The sequence below is a fragment of the Myiozetetes cayanensis genome, unplaced genomic scaffold (assembly GCF_022539395.1).
Source record: "Myiozetetes cayanensis isolate MyiCay16 unplaced genomic scaffold, myiCay2020 scf1, whole genome shotgun sequence".
Classification (NCBI taxonomy): domain Eukaryota; kingdom Metazoa; phylum Chordata; class Aves; order Passeriformes; family Tyrannidae; genus Myiozetetes; species Myiozetetes cayanensis.
In genome coordinates this window covers 128334931-128349256 of record NW_026086604.1, presented here as the reverse complement: position 1 = coordinate 128349256, position 14326 = coordinate 128334931, and positions in this window count along the sequence as shown.

Here is a 14326-nt window from a genome sequence, read left to right as displayed (position 1 = left end):
CATTAATAAAATAAGGCTAATGATTTATTCATATCCAGGACAATAAGAGGACAATGTAGAGCAGTTACATTAATGGTAAGTAGATGCTTTGGGGGAAAAATGTGAGCAGTAATGGAAATTAGTTCTGTCTGTTTCAGTGTTTTGTATAAGACAGCGTGGGTGATTTTTTCTGACCAAATCAGTACATTAGGGACACAGAATTCCCTATTCTACACATTAAGATAGGAACTAGGAAGTTATTCAGATTAATATAAGAATATATTATTACTTCAGTGCTTGAGTAAACTCTCTCAATCTCATTTCCCCACATGCAATCTTTTATTCTATCTTTTCACCCTCGTTTTCCAGAAGCCTTGAACTTGCTACTGTAATTATGAATGCAGACATTATTGCTGTGAAAATAACACTCTGAAAATGGTCTGTGAAGACACTATTTGAAATGGTTACTATTTAAAGCTGACTTAGCTCTACTTCTGCTGTGCAAAATTATATAACGTATGCCCTTCCAGAACAGTCCTGTAACATTTTAAACCAGTGGGAGAAATTTTTCTGCAATAGTGTGGATTTTCTACTCAGAAAACAGACTATGTGAGCTGTGCATTTGTCTCCCCCCAAAATCTGTGGGCTGCTGATCAGGTAAAGTTGTGGAATCCTTTTAGTCACCTTCATGGTTATTTGGTCACTCAATAGTGGCTATATCTTGTTTGGATTAATTAATTATTTAATTTGAATTCAGTAGTATCAGAGTCCTAACCTGGGATAAAATCCCTCCAGTTCAGAGCAAGTGCTGTGCTCCCACTGTCCCTCTTCACAGCTGTCCCAGTACCACCTGAGAGTCTGAGAACCAGAAGCTCCAGGTTTTTTCAGTTGTTTTGCTATACCAGGTGTATTGCAGAAACGTGACCTACAAACTCTCTCTAGGATAAAATTTGAAAGATAGTTGAAAACTGTCAAAATCTCATGAGATTCATGAACAGGTGCTGATGACCTGAAAGGTGACAGATGACCACAACTATGCCCTCAGTGATTGGCATCACTTTGTTACTGGGCTGCAGCATGAACATAAACATAGCTAATTGCAGGATATCATCTGCTGAGCAATATCACATTACTTAACTTTAAACTTACACCTATGTTTAAAAAAAAAAAAAAGCAAAGAAGAGATAAATTCAATGACGGTGTTATGTTATACGACCTAGAACTGTTGAATAGTAATCCCATTGATAAAAAAGATGGTTACTTCTCCTTTATATGATAGTCCTCTGTTACTAACATTTTATTATATCTGTACTAGCAAATGAGATGGAAGAGGATCAGTCAGCTGAGTCCAAGACCTGGTGACTTATTGTTGCTTAGTCTACATGCTTGAACCCTATTTTCATTCCAACAGAAGGGTCTCTTTCACTGCACCTGCTAGGAACAGTCCTTGGCCCCTTTTAGAGCCTTTAAGTGTGTCCAAGCCTTGTCTGAAAAGGTCTAATTGGCAAGAAAGGTGCTAGTAATTACCCAGTACAGAGGGTGGCATGGCAGGGCTCTAGTGGCCACTGCCATGCAGTTAACTAGCATCTATGCAGTCCTTAACATTTGCAGCATCTCCTCTGATGTGGGACAATGTTTCAAGGCAATTATGAACTTCCAACTAGGCTTCAACTGCCCTAATTCCCAGGCAAATGGGTTCACTTTCAAGCCCTACTTCCTGTAGGCAAACAATACTTGTCAGGGAGATTGAACTGTACTCCAAAGGCCAAAGAAATTTCAGGAACCACCTGAAATTTCCATGGGTTATGGCAGCAGACTGGTTAAACACAATTCTTAGGTGAAATCCTGAAGGAAATGTATTCCTGAACCTTCCATCTCCACACTAGGTAACAAAAGCAGGTAACAAGTAACCCCACCACCACAAGCCCTCACAGGGCACAAGGGTCCCAAAGGCCAGCAGGTCAGATGAGGAACATCAAAGGAAGGGCAAGCTAACCTACACAGGAGTAGTTAACTCTGTGTTGTACATTATGTAGCCAAACATGACGTGGCCTACCTTCTCCAGGCAATCCTGATTTTTTTTTTACCCCCTCCATACTTTTTGCCCACCTATTTTCTTATTTCCAATACCATATAAGTCAGAGCTGATTGATGCACAGGTTTAACATTTAAAAAAAAAAAAAAAAAAGCTCCTCTCTTTTTGCAAAGCAGTTGCAGTTCTTAATTTTTCTCTCTGCTGCATACCTGAGGAATCCATGTTGAAAATTTGCTGAATGGTAGGTAGTCTAGGGAATAAAATGGGAGAAAGTGGAAACCCATGCTAGCATAACTGTCAGTATCAGGAAAAGCGGATGATTTGGTGGGGGAGAAAGAAAAGAGTTTGCTCTTTTCTAAAAGAAAATTTTTACGGAGATGAAAGCAGAAGGTCAAATTCCATTCTTTGACCAATGCCAGTGCTTTGTACTGGGATAGAAGAACTGTCAAAGTAGCTTAAACCAACATTGTCCTTTCTTTTAAAACTATTATTTCTCTGCTAGGTTTGATAATGTCATCCACAAAATTTAGATCCAAAATCTGTATTTCACAATAATTTTGTGCTCTGTACATCAGGTTTTGGGTTCAGCCTATTAGTAATTACTGTTATTGCTCAAGCTATAAAAACAGATTTTTCTTTTATACAAAGGTTCTGCCTCTGATCTTGTTCTTGATTTATATACACATAAATCAGTGATGGATTGAGCCTCAGCTGAACTGGAGAAGCGGGGGAGCTGTGTGCATTGCCAGTCAGGCAGCAAAGGGAAAAGAAAAGATGTTAAATTGCTCTTACGTTTGCTTTGTAAATCTGTCCTGTAAATTATTGCATCAAAGTCCCAGGAAGCAGCAGTGGTCAGAATCTACTCTCAAGGATGTGGCGAGGTCTTACAAATCACCCTGTAATGCCCAGGACAAGTGAATGCTTTATGGGCTTTAGAATTGCCTATATTTCACCTTCTCGACAGGTTAATACAATTTCTTTTTGAAATCCAGACAGGGCCAAAGGCACAAAGATTTCTCCTCTAGCCTGTGTTGTCTTCTCTCTCTTGCAAGGGATGGGAACAGCCTGCACTGCTCTGGTGGGTCTTCCCAAAGGGTTTTTGGGCCCCATTGTCTCAGTCATGATCTTGCTATCAAAGACATCTAATTTCTGTTGAATGTTTTGGTAGATCTACTGCCCCAAAGCTTCCTCAGTGCAGTCTGACCACACTGGATTGAGAACCCTGTCTCATGCAGGTGCTGTGCATCCTTCCTTGTATGTCCTACCCTGAGATTCATTACTGGTGGATACCTTTCTAGCCCTGATGCTGTCTCCTTCAAGTTTCTGCTTACTGTTATGCCCAGAGATATAAAGAGACCTTGCTACCCAACATTTGCACAATCTGTGGTGAAGTTGTTGTTTTAGGATATCTCTGTGCCACAAGTGCTGCAAGTCCTGCTCACCAAATGTTGGGGTTTTTTCTGTTTTGTCTGCCTCTTTATGTAGATTTCTGGAAAACATCAGGGAGTAACTTAGTGTCACCAGGCAAGTCTAGGTCTTCCGAGCACTTGACCTTCCAACCATTAGGCTTTATGCTGCTTGTGCATGTTTACTTCATAACTTATTTTCTACAGGCAGAAATGGGTACAGAAACCAGAAATGTGTTATCCTTAGCAGATAACCACTGATTTCCAGTTATAAATCAAACAGGGCTCCTCAGTAAGATGTCAGAAATTTTATACTATGGCAGAAAAATGAGGCCAAGAGCTTTAATTTTTGTAATGGCACAGAAATGTAAAAGAACTTATCATCAGCAGTCATGTCAGGATGGCTACACTTTGTAAGTGATATGAATTTCAGGTCTTTGACTTATACTTCCTATCTACAGTATTTTAAGATGGTTGTAGCTAGTTTTGGACATGAAGAAGTTTATTCTAAATAATAGAGCTCAAAAAAAAAAAAAGACTCACTGCCTTTAATGCAACAATTAAATATCCACATTGTATAAACCACACTCATATCCACAATTATGCCCAACCACGAATCAGTTTTTGCAGTTTCCTTGGGAAAAAAAAAAACAAACTAGATATTTCTTTCCACAGTTAGTCTGTTAACACTGCTTTTTGATGATGTTAATGACCTAACTTGAAGTTGTTCTATTCATCATAGAAAATAAATGTATGTGCGTGGTGCTTTATATAAGGCAAGTTCAGTAGACCCATTGACATCTGAACGTACTTACAAAGCAAGTTATGTAAGATTAGTGAGAGGAAAGCAGAAAGCAGAAAGGTAGCAGTATAAGAAATTTGAATATGAAAGCATCAAATTCAGATAAATTGGGCCATTTCAATATGGTCAAGACTGTACTGTACACAAACATACAAGAGAAATATCTCTCTCTTTCTCTTCTTTCCACCCCACTGTGGCTCCAAGGCAGTGGTACCCAGGAAACTCAGGACCAAAGCTGCTGTTTCAAGTTCAGTGACTATGCAGTGGTCAGTCCTCCTCGTCGACTAGTTATCTGCAATTTCAAAATCAGTGAGACAGACTTATTTCTTTATGACAGACAAGGAAGAGGCCAAATTCTTCTTTACTGCCTTGGGCATATTATGATGCTCTTGGAACCTATTGCATCCTATGGAGGAGCATAGGGGATGGATTTTGTGCCTGTCTCTCTCATTGTGCATCAGAGTTATTCTCTCACTCCTCTGTGCTAGAGGGTGCAAGAATTTTGACCCAGCACTGTGGGCTTTCTGCCAGCACCACAATCCTCACATGGTATCTGGATAAACTGATCTAAATACAAAAGCCTGTCCCTTGGTATAAATAGAACTGTCACAGCAGATCAGTTTTATTTACGTCAAATTAAACAAAATTATGCTTTTTGGCTGAGAGTTAATAGCTGTCAGCCAAAAGCAAATTCTTACCTCTGAGTTATATAAACCCCCTAAGTAGGCTGTTTGTAATACAAATACTAACAGGCATGCAGCTTCTATGCAGTGCTGCTTCCAGGTAATGCTAGCAGAAACATCAGCTAAGTATCACAGGAATGACAAAATGATGCTCGATGGTGGATGTGAGCCCCTTATAAAGCCTTGTGAGGAGGTATCAGACTGAAGGCTGAAGCTAGGAGACATTTATTTTTAGGCTTTAGGTTTTTAAGGAGAGCAAAGGAACTGAGAGGGGAAAACAGTGTCAACAGTTCACACAGACTGGCTTTTCATGTTTGGGAGAAGCTGAGCTAGACTGAAACTATAACTATGATGGGATTTAAGAGTAGACACAATAAAGGCATCCACAATCTATACCTGTAACAAGGAAGGTCACTTCTAGGAGTTTTTGATGTAGTGAAACTTGAAAAATATATTCATTTTTGCCCAAAGGCAGAGGCTGGCATGGCAGCTTGGGGACCACAACGGTAATTGTTCCTAAGAGGAAAAGGAAAATGTTCCATAAAGTTCCAATTGCCTTTAAAAGACAGAAACATTTGAAGGACTCTTCAGTGCTGTTCCAGGTTCAGCAGAAGGAAACCTCTCACATAGGGCTGCTTTCATCTGCAGGTGTTGCCACAGTCAACACAAATTGCTGGAGAGAGGAATAGGTCAGGGGTGGAGGGAGGTGTTGCTCTGCAAACCGAAGCTGGAATAAATAGAGCTTAAAAACCAAAAAGTACATTTTTTTTGGTAGAGCCCTGAGCAGTTGAAATTCAAAATGGGGGAAAAGGGGAGAAGTGGCAAAGAGTCATTGTAAAGAATTTTTTTTCAGGGAGGTCGGTCTCTATCAGTTATTTTGTTGCATTGTTGATTAATGTAATTGAAGTATATATAACTGAAACAGAAAGGGAAATAGGACTTCTTCAGGGACCCATTAATTTCTTAAGGATAAAGTGTTTGAAGGTTCAAAGGCTTTGTAAAGCTTATTTTAAATTTAAAATTTCCATTGCCAAGGGATTGATTACCATTCTTGCTTTAGCTTTGTCAAACAATAAGTTGATGCCAATCCTTTCAAAGTTTTATGGTGATGTACATACGATATTCAGCTAATTGTAAGAAGAAGGGACTGCCTTCTATACTCAAGGACGGCTATTTCAAAAAAGGTCTGCAAATGTTCTTTCAAATGCTTGAAATTTTGGAAATTGTATGACTTGTATCCACTATTGCAAGTCACGTTATTCTGAGGTATCATAATTATTCTCAAATCTTCGTTCGCGAAGCCTAGCCATGATGATCATCATTATTTTTAAACATTTCTTTGCATAGGGAAAATTGCATAACATCATATATGTCAATGTTTTGGGGTATGTGTAGTACTGGATAATAATGTAATTTCATGCCATTTAATAGAAATTACACCATCCTGAAAACTGCTCTTGTGGCAGGCTGAGACTCTTGTTTTTCTGCTAAACTCTGTGTTTTTAATGTGACCTCATCACCCTGACTCATTTCTCTCTCCTCTAACTGCTATCTATGTTTGTATGTATCCTGGAGCAGGGACAGACTTTTCTCTCACTGTGACATCTGCTACAGTAGGACTCTCAGTTGCAGCTCTGCAGTATTCCCATCATAGGAATAAATAAAAGGATACTTTATTTTTCTTATTTTATTAATAAACTGACAAACAGTAACAATTGATGCACATGTACACATACAAACAGAAATGCTTAAACAACTTCTTCGCATAAAAAATATAGTCAATTAAATAAATATTTTTGTTTTCCAGAATTTTGATCCTTCAAAGAAAATTCCGATTCGGGCTTTCAAATACATTTTTTTTTTTAATTCATGTTAAAGCTGATATCTCACTGAAAAAATAATCTTTCACTAAAACAAACAAACAAACCAATAGAAACCATCAAGATGATTTGTTATTTCTATAATGGCAGTAGTTAAAGACCTTGACCATTTTTCCTAGTCAAATCAAAATGATTTATTCAGTATCTTACTCTTCACTCAGTAGGACTACAGTTCACTCTGCCATGTAATAATTTCTAAAGCTTTGGAGTATATTAAAGGAGGCTCTTTCAAAATAAGAGTACATTTGGAGCATTTTTAAATCAGAAGATAATATTACTGTTTACTCTTAATTTTCTACTCTTCAAATGTTATAAAATGGAACTGTTATTAAAGATGGTGAGATGAGATTGGCCTGAGCTGCAAAATGTGTTTATGCACTCCAATTTTGGATGGATATCATGTGTCCTGGCTCTCTTATCTGACATAGATGAATTGGTTTCTTGAGGCAGGAAGAGATGAAGACAGCAAGGGAGCCAGTGACATAAAATGTTGGCAATTCTTGAGATTTTATTACAAGTCTTAAAATATTTGATATTTTTCTTAAAGCTTCATCTGTGTAAAGAAGCTATTAATGGCAGCCTGAGGTCCCATTTTAGGAAAAAAATTATAGACTTCATGATAGCAATCACTGGCACGACTCTGGAAACTCAAACCCAGAAGGCAAATAAAAAAACCCATCAAAATAAGCAATTTTGAGACAACAAGATTTTAAGGCTCTCTCCTGAATTTAGACAATCAGTTCACATTATCTTTGGTGCTAGTGATTGCAGCATCTGTCAAAGCTGCACTGTATGTGTGGACTAGAGATAGAGAGAGTAATGGGGCCAGTAGTGCCTGCTGTGGAGCCAGCAAGGGAGCCCAGAGACACCTAACAGTTCTTCCATGCATCAGAAAGACTTTTATGCTTTACGTTTTGGTTTGACTTTTTTTTTTTTTTCCAGCCAGACTGGCTAGAAGCTGATGATTTAAACCACTGCAAGCTCTGAGCCTGAGGAAGGCAATGTCCCTGCACATATTCCCTGGGAAGCCACTCCATCATCTGGAGGTGGAGGGAGGTAGGGTAAGACTTTTAAGATGCATTAAATAGGCAAAGTCACTGTTTACAGTCAAAAGCTTCTTTTTAAGATTTCATGAGTTCTTTATTTAAAGACAAGCAAACAAATTCAGGTCACCTCTTTATCCTACTTAATTTAGGAAGACAACTCTTCAAGCATATTTTCCTCCTCTATTTTTCCTGCTGGAATCATCATCATCTTGTGCACTGAATCAGGAAAAATGAGAAAGTGGGAAAGGCTGAACTTGATTAATCTGATATTTTATATGAATCTGTCTTAACAAGTTATCCCACAGTGCATTCCAGTCCCCCAGCACTGTTGCAAGACAGACATCTCACCTGATGACTCTCACAGACAGCCCCACAGTGGGTTAAAGGGGGAAATTATTCTTTTCACCTATAGAAAAAAATTTCAAACCCCATCACAGGCAGTAGGTTGTGCTTAAGTTTTCTGCGTTTTTCCTCAACAACAGCCATGTATCATCAAGTTTGCTGGGATAAATTATAGCTGGTCTCAAAAGCATAGCCTCCACCTCACTGGAGACTCAATGATTGTCTTGATGAATTACTCATCTGTCCTGTTAGCTTTCTGTAATGAAGATCATTTGCGTGGGTTGCTATGTCCATAGTGACAAAACTACATTATAAAGCAGTACAAATAATACTCCTTGCCATAGGCATCCTATAGTGTAAACTAAGTGAATACACACAGAGCCAGCATAGCAACATGCTGGAAGCAATTTGAGAGGAGGGAACAGAAGGAAATACTGTTCCTGGAAAGTACTTTTCACAAATAGAGAAAACAACGTATTTTTCTAATTCCTTATGAATCTCCCAGGTTAACTCTGACACCAGTGAGGTTGCTGCTGAAGCAAGTTAAGAACACAGGAAAAATGTGTTTTGTGGTTGGAATTTCAAGGAAATAAAAGCAGTGGATTTTTGGCCAGGTGCAACTTGCTATTTAAACTCCACTGCTAACATAACATTCACAGCAAAATTTAACTGGTATGGGCTAATATACTTATGTTAAGTTGGTGAATCAGTATGGTTTTGGGAACATGAGCTCATTTCTGTTTTGCCTCAAACCTCAAGAATAATGTTTATAAATGCAATACTTGCAGTCTGAGCTCAGATGTCTCCTTTTGGGTGGGAAGAGGTGAGGGAAGGTCTGTGAGAGCAAGGCAGAAGGCAAGGAGAAGCCAGCAGGGTGCATCGATAATGTACATACATATATATCCACAGCAGTGCAGCTGCAGCTACACGTGAGTTTGTATTGATGCTTTTCATTCTCCACTAAACAGCGTGTAAGCCTTGTGTCTGTAATTAACAGCTGGAGCTGTCTGAACTCTTTGGGTATCAGCACCAGCAAATCAATGTTTGCTCTGGGTTTGGCTGTGTCTGGATACAGGGTGGTCACGCAGGGGAGGGTCACGGGGCAACACTTCAGTCATGACATCTGCTCATGCATGCCACAGAGCTGAGTGTGTCTGCAAACAAGGGCTATATCTGCAGTGTAGTGCTTGGAGAAAGTGATGTGAAAGTGGGCCTGTGGAAAGAAGTCAGGGATGGGAGAAGATGGGGGCTTGCATGGTCAATGGAGAACCATCAGCTCCTCTCTTACAGCAAAGTACGGGTGAAGATGCTGGGATTCACTGATGCAAATTGTCTTAAGCAGAGCAACTTCTCTCTTGAGTTATACAGCTGTGTGCTGTCACCCCTTTTTGTACTTCTTATTTAAATAATGAAGTACAGTAAAAGCAGAACTATTTGTTGACCCTCTGAGTAAAATAAAAAAAAAAAAAATTCCAACATCATCAAGCAACTTTCAGATGAGTCTTAAACTCCAAAAATGAGTGCCCATGCTGACTTCAGTCAGAATCTGAATGTACCTACCTTCAGAGCAACCCATGCACTTTTTAGGCAGTCGTCGCTGGTGGATGCTACTTGCCACAGCATCTGCTGAATGAAAATATACCAAAGCCCTCATCTATTTCAGTGCTAAGTGTGATTTTACAGCTTGAATCTATTCATTTGACACTAAACACAATTATATTCCACTGGCTCCATGATAGCAGAAATAATCTTTGGGTGATGACAATGGTAAGGTGGTGACATCTTCAGCCACCCCAGTCACACCTTAAAGAGGCTGCCTGCTCTTTCCCACAGCTCAGGTGTCAGTGCACTTTCCCAAACTGCAGGAAAACGAGATGCAAGCTCCTTCCTGAGCAGATTTTAACTCACACTGCAAAAGATTTCCCAACCTTTTGATAGGGGGCTTCGTTCTTTCTAAAATTTTCACGTTCACTAGGTAAAAGGGAGAGAATCCTGTATTGTAATGATACCAGTGCGAGTGTAGCATTGTAACTGTTTTATTTATGTTAGATATCCATGAAAGTGGAGCTGAAATCCAAGTTTCAAACAGCCAAGATCTACCTGTGAAGCTCTAGAGGCTTTCTCAAATTTGTCCTGACTGAAAGGTATCTTTCCTCATAGATTATCAAAAGGACAAAAGGATAAGGTGATGTTAGTGGCATAGGTGTTAGGGTTAAAGTCCCCCTCAGACTGGATAAGAATCCGGAAATTGGGTCTTTTGAGTGCCCACTAACCACCAAGTGGGTGGATTAGTGCCCAGCCTGGTATCCACTCACAGCACATGGACACCCCTCTGTGGATATAGTCCTTTTCTTTAAGGTAGTTCTTACATACTGGCGTTTTATAAGTTTTCTAAAACAGTACCAGCTGTGATCTATACTAGTCTAAGCATTTTAATGACTTTTGGCTAAACCTTCATAGCTAACAGTTAAATTGCCAAATGCTCCATAAAACAAATATGCAAACAATTCACTAGTTAATCATCTATCATAAATGGACGTACGCAGCTGCTGAGATATATAATTGCTGTTTCATCCGGGTTGGTACTTTATTTACATAATTCCCTTACTGATTTTAATATAGATTTTTCTTTCAGAGAAACACAGAAAGCAAGAATGCTAACATAATGTCTCATTAAATGCAGCATGTTAAAGAGACAGTTCTGGTCACAGCTGGTGGATAACAATAGTAACTTTCTTTGATGTATTTTTAAAAATAATTGAAATCTGTGTATCTGTATACTTATATATCTGCATCTATGTGCACGCAATGTTATTTACTTATACAAGGTATTTGTATATAGAATAAGCATACAAGTGTTTGTGTTAACATATTAAAATTAAGATCTCTTGAAAGTGCAGAAAATATGACTTTTATGCAAGTGAGAAAGATAAAGCATGAGCAATAAAATATAAATCAGCATTTTTTTCTTTGATTCTGTTCAGTGTTTTTGATTAAAGAGAATATCAGCTGCAGATAGAATCCAAGCCGTACAAATTAATATGTTTTCTGGCAAAGCATATTAAGAGGTTTAGTGGGGTTTTTTGTTCTTTTTGGTCTTATTTTCTTCCAGAAAAATTCCAATTAAAAATGTAATGACACACCTTATTAGTGTTTTCTAGTGAAAGTGATAGAAAAGAGTGGTTGATAGCTTTCTGATTTTATGTCTCCTTTTCTTTGTCAAGCTCTAGAGAACTGATGAAATTATTCTAAGCCTAGAAAATTTTAATGCTAAAATGATAGCTTCTACAGTTTCAGAAATAACACTAACAAGGAGAGTACCTGCAATACCCAGGGCTGCTTTCCTTGAAATGTTCTGTTATTTGAATGGAAATTCCACACTGGATTTTGAAAGTATTTTTATCAGAGAAGCAAGGTATAAAGAATAAAAAAATATAGCATGTGGTTTTTAAGTTGTGAAAGGGGTTTTCGGGTGTTTGTTTGTTTGTGGTTTTTTCGGGAAGGGGCAGTTATTTTTTTTTCCCCCTCTCTATTCTATGCTTTGTTTTTCTAGATTCAGGTATGAAAGATAAGAAGAATTTCTAGAAGAAGGCTACTCAATACTTTCAGTGTTACATTCATGCCTTTAGGAAACAGTTTAAGCTCTCTCTTTTGATAACTGTGCAATAAGGAAGCTGCAAAATGTCAGGATTCTCTGAATTTAGCAATATGTTTTACTGACTTGGTAAGCTCCAGCTTTTGTATAGGTCTAGACTTTGGAAATATGTACAAGAAATATATTTTCATTCTTCTATTTTGCCTCTTCACTGGTGTTTTCATTCTGATTCTTGAATTCCCTTTGCAATAACAAAATATTAAAGTAGTTTCAGCACAATGCTGGAAGAAGAACATTCGAAAACATGACTTATTTTACCAAACAGTATAGCCAATAGCTATGCTTTTTTCCCTTCCCTTACCAAAACTTTTTAATTTTCAACAGGAAGAACTGTCTTTCAAGTACTAGGTAAAAGCAGTCAGCAGTTCCCAACTGCTTTTTGCCTCTTAGCCATAAAACATAATTTCAGATGAAGCTGATTTCTACCAAAACATCTACCATCTATATCTACCAAAACTGGATGGAGATCATCAATGTTTCACTGTCTTTCAGTCATTAAAATCTGACAAAAAAGTGATTGAATGGAGGGCACAAGGTACTGTATCCCACTCTGGTATTTCCACATACCTAACTTTAACATGCTGATCTCTAAGTTATATGCCTGTTAGGTCAAATATTCAACGCTACAAAATAAGACTAGAATTGGCTTGGTTTGACTTCAATCTGGCCTCTTTGAAAATATTCCTCATGCCAGCCTTTAACAGTATGATTGTTATGTTTATTTTCTTCCCATTAGAGTCTACAACTGTACTTGCTGCTGCTGCTGTTCCAGGCCCCATGAACTTGCAGTCCTGAAAACTTGGAGGTTTTTTGCCTCTTCTCTCCTTTGATCTCATGAAAACACCACCTCTCCCTTAAAAACTTGGGGACAATTTTATATGATCTTTAACGTTACAATAGAATTTTATATATGAAAAAAAACCCAGCTCTTTGTGACTTCATTTGCAGTGGAAAACATTTGTGATTCATGAGAACAAAATGAGAACCATGAGACTGAAACCATCCTGTAGTGCCTTGTATGACCCAGGAGACATTTTCCATTATGAATGAAGCAATCCTTCACAGTCTCTCATCCACCCACCAGCGTTTCATGCTCTAAATGATACTTATCCTCTGCTCTGAAAGAGTCAGGGTGCCCAAAATAAATGAGCATGTAGTCACTTCTTTTGGAGCACTATCCTCTCACATGAGTAGCAGAAGAACAAAGGAGAGAAGTCCATCACACAACCAGACTTGCATTTCTTGACATTGCAATCTTGGTGTTCTTTTAATAATAGCCTAATTTAATTTTCTCCCTTTTTAAAAAATTAAAGATGAAAATGTCCAAGTTATGTCCTGACAATCTCAGGATCTGTAAAAGCTCCAGGTTTCTGGTAGTGGATGACTTGAAGCAACCGATGGCAATAGAATGCTGTTTGAGCCATCTCCCAAAAGGGCTGCCACGCTGTTTCCATCAGTGGTTTCACAGGTGTTTGCTGATAGCAGACTGTTGAGGATGAGGTCTCGGGTCCTGTGCTGGTGGAAGTGTCTTACAGACTAGCGCTTCCCTTTCATCCTTCCCCCCCATTTATCTATGGCACCTTTGCTGCCTTCTCATGCCACTTGTCTTCTTCCTCTTCTGCTTCTGCCTCTCATTAGTCAGAAGTGATACAACCAGCAGCTGGAGTCATGGGGAGGACTTTATCCAGTATGCTCACACATGCTGGGGCTTTAAAGTTGTAGAGCTGGCAGTTGGAGCAGTTTGCATTGCTGAGCCTCTCAGTTCCCATCTGAACTAGTCCCTCCTGGGCCCCCACGGACAAAACAATGCCTTTTCCTCCCTTAACCTCATTCATGGAGCCAGGAGAATTACTTTTGCTGAAACTTTCTTCTAGAAAATCATCCAGAGCCAGACACCCAGCATGATTTTCTTCAGTGCTTAAAGATGGTTAAAAAGTAAAAGTTCTAAGCAGTTGCATATAAAATCTTCTGCCATCTCTAACAAAAAGTTGGAGAAAAAGAGGGCACATCTCTCCTGACCTGTCCAAGCTACCAGGTACTGAGGGACTGATTGACTACCAGAATATTACAAAGTCCTCAATATGAAGCATGTACTTGTGGATATGGATTTATAGGTCTTGCAGGCAAAATGTTATTTTTCTTTGTAAGGCAATGATTTCACTCTTTTCAGTTTGTCAAGCAGTAATATGGACTTGAACCCTCAAGTTCCCCCTCTTTTTATTTTTTTCTTAAGCCAGTGGGTCAAACTCTGTCCTTTAATGCACCCACCAAGTCCCACTAATGTCAGCTTTCCTTCAGAGGATAAAATAATGTGATTTAGTCCCAGAAAGCAGACCTCAAAGTCAGAGGCTTTTATAAGCATGCTTCTTAGACCAAAGGCTTTAGCAGGTGGATTCCAAGGATTTTATTATGAAGAGCTTGACATGGGGTGGAAATTCTGAGCCATGAGGATGTGCCCTTTCCCTCTGCCAGGCTGTCATCAGATGTGACGGATGCTG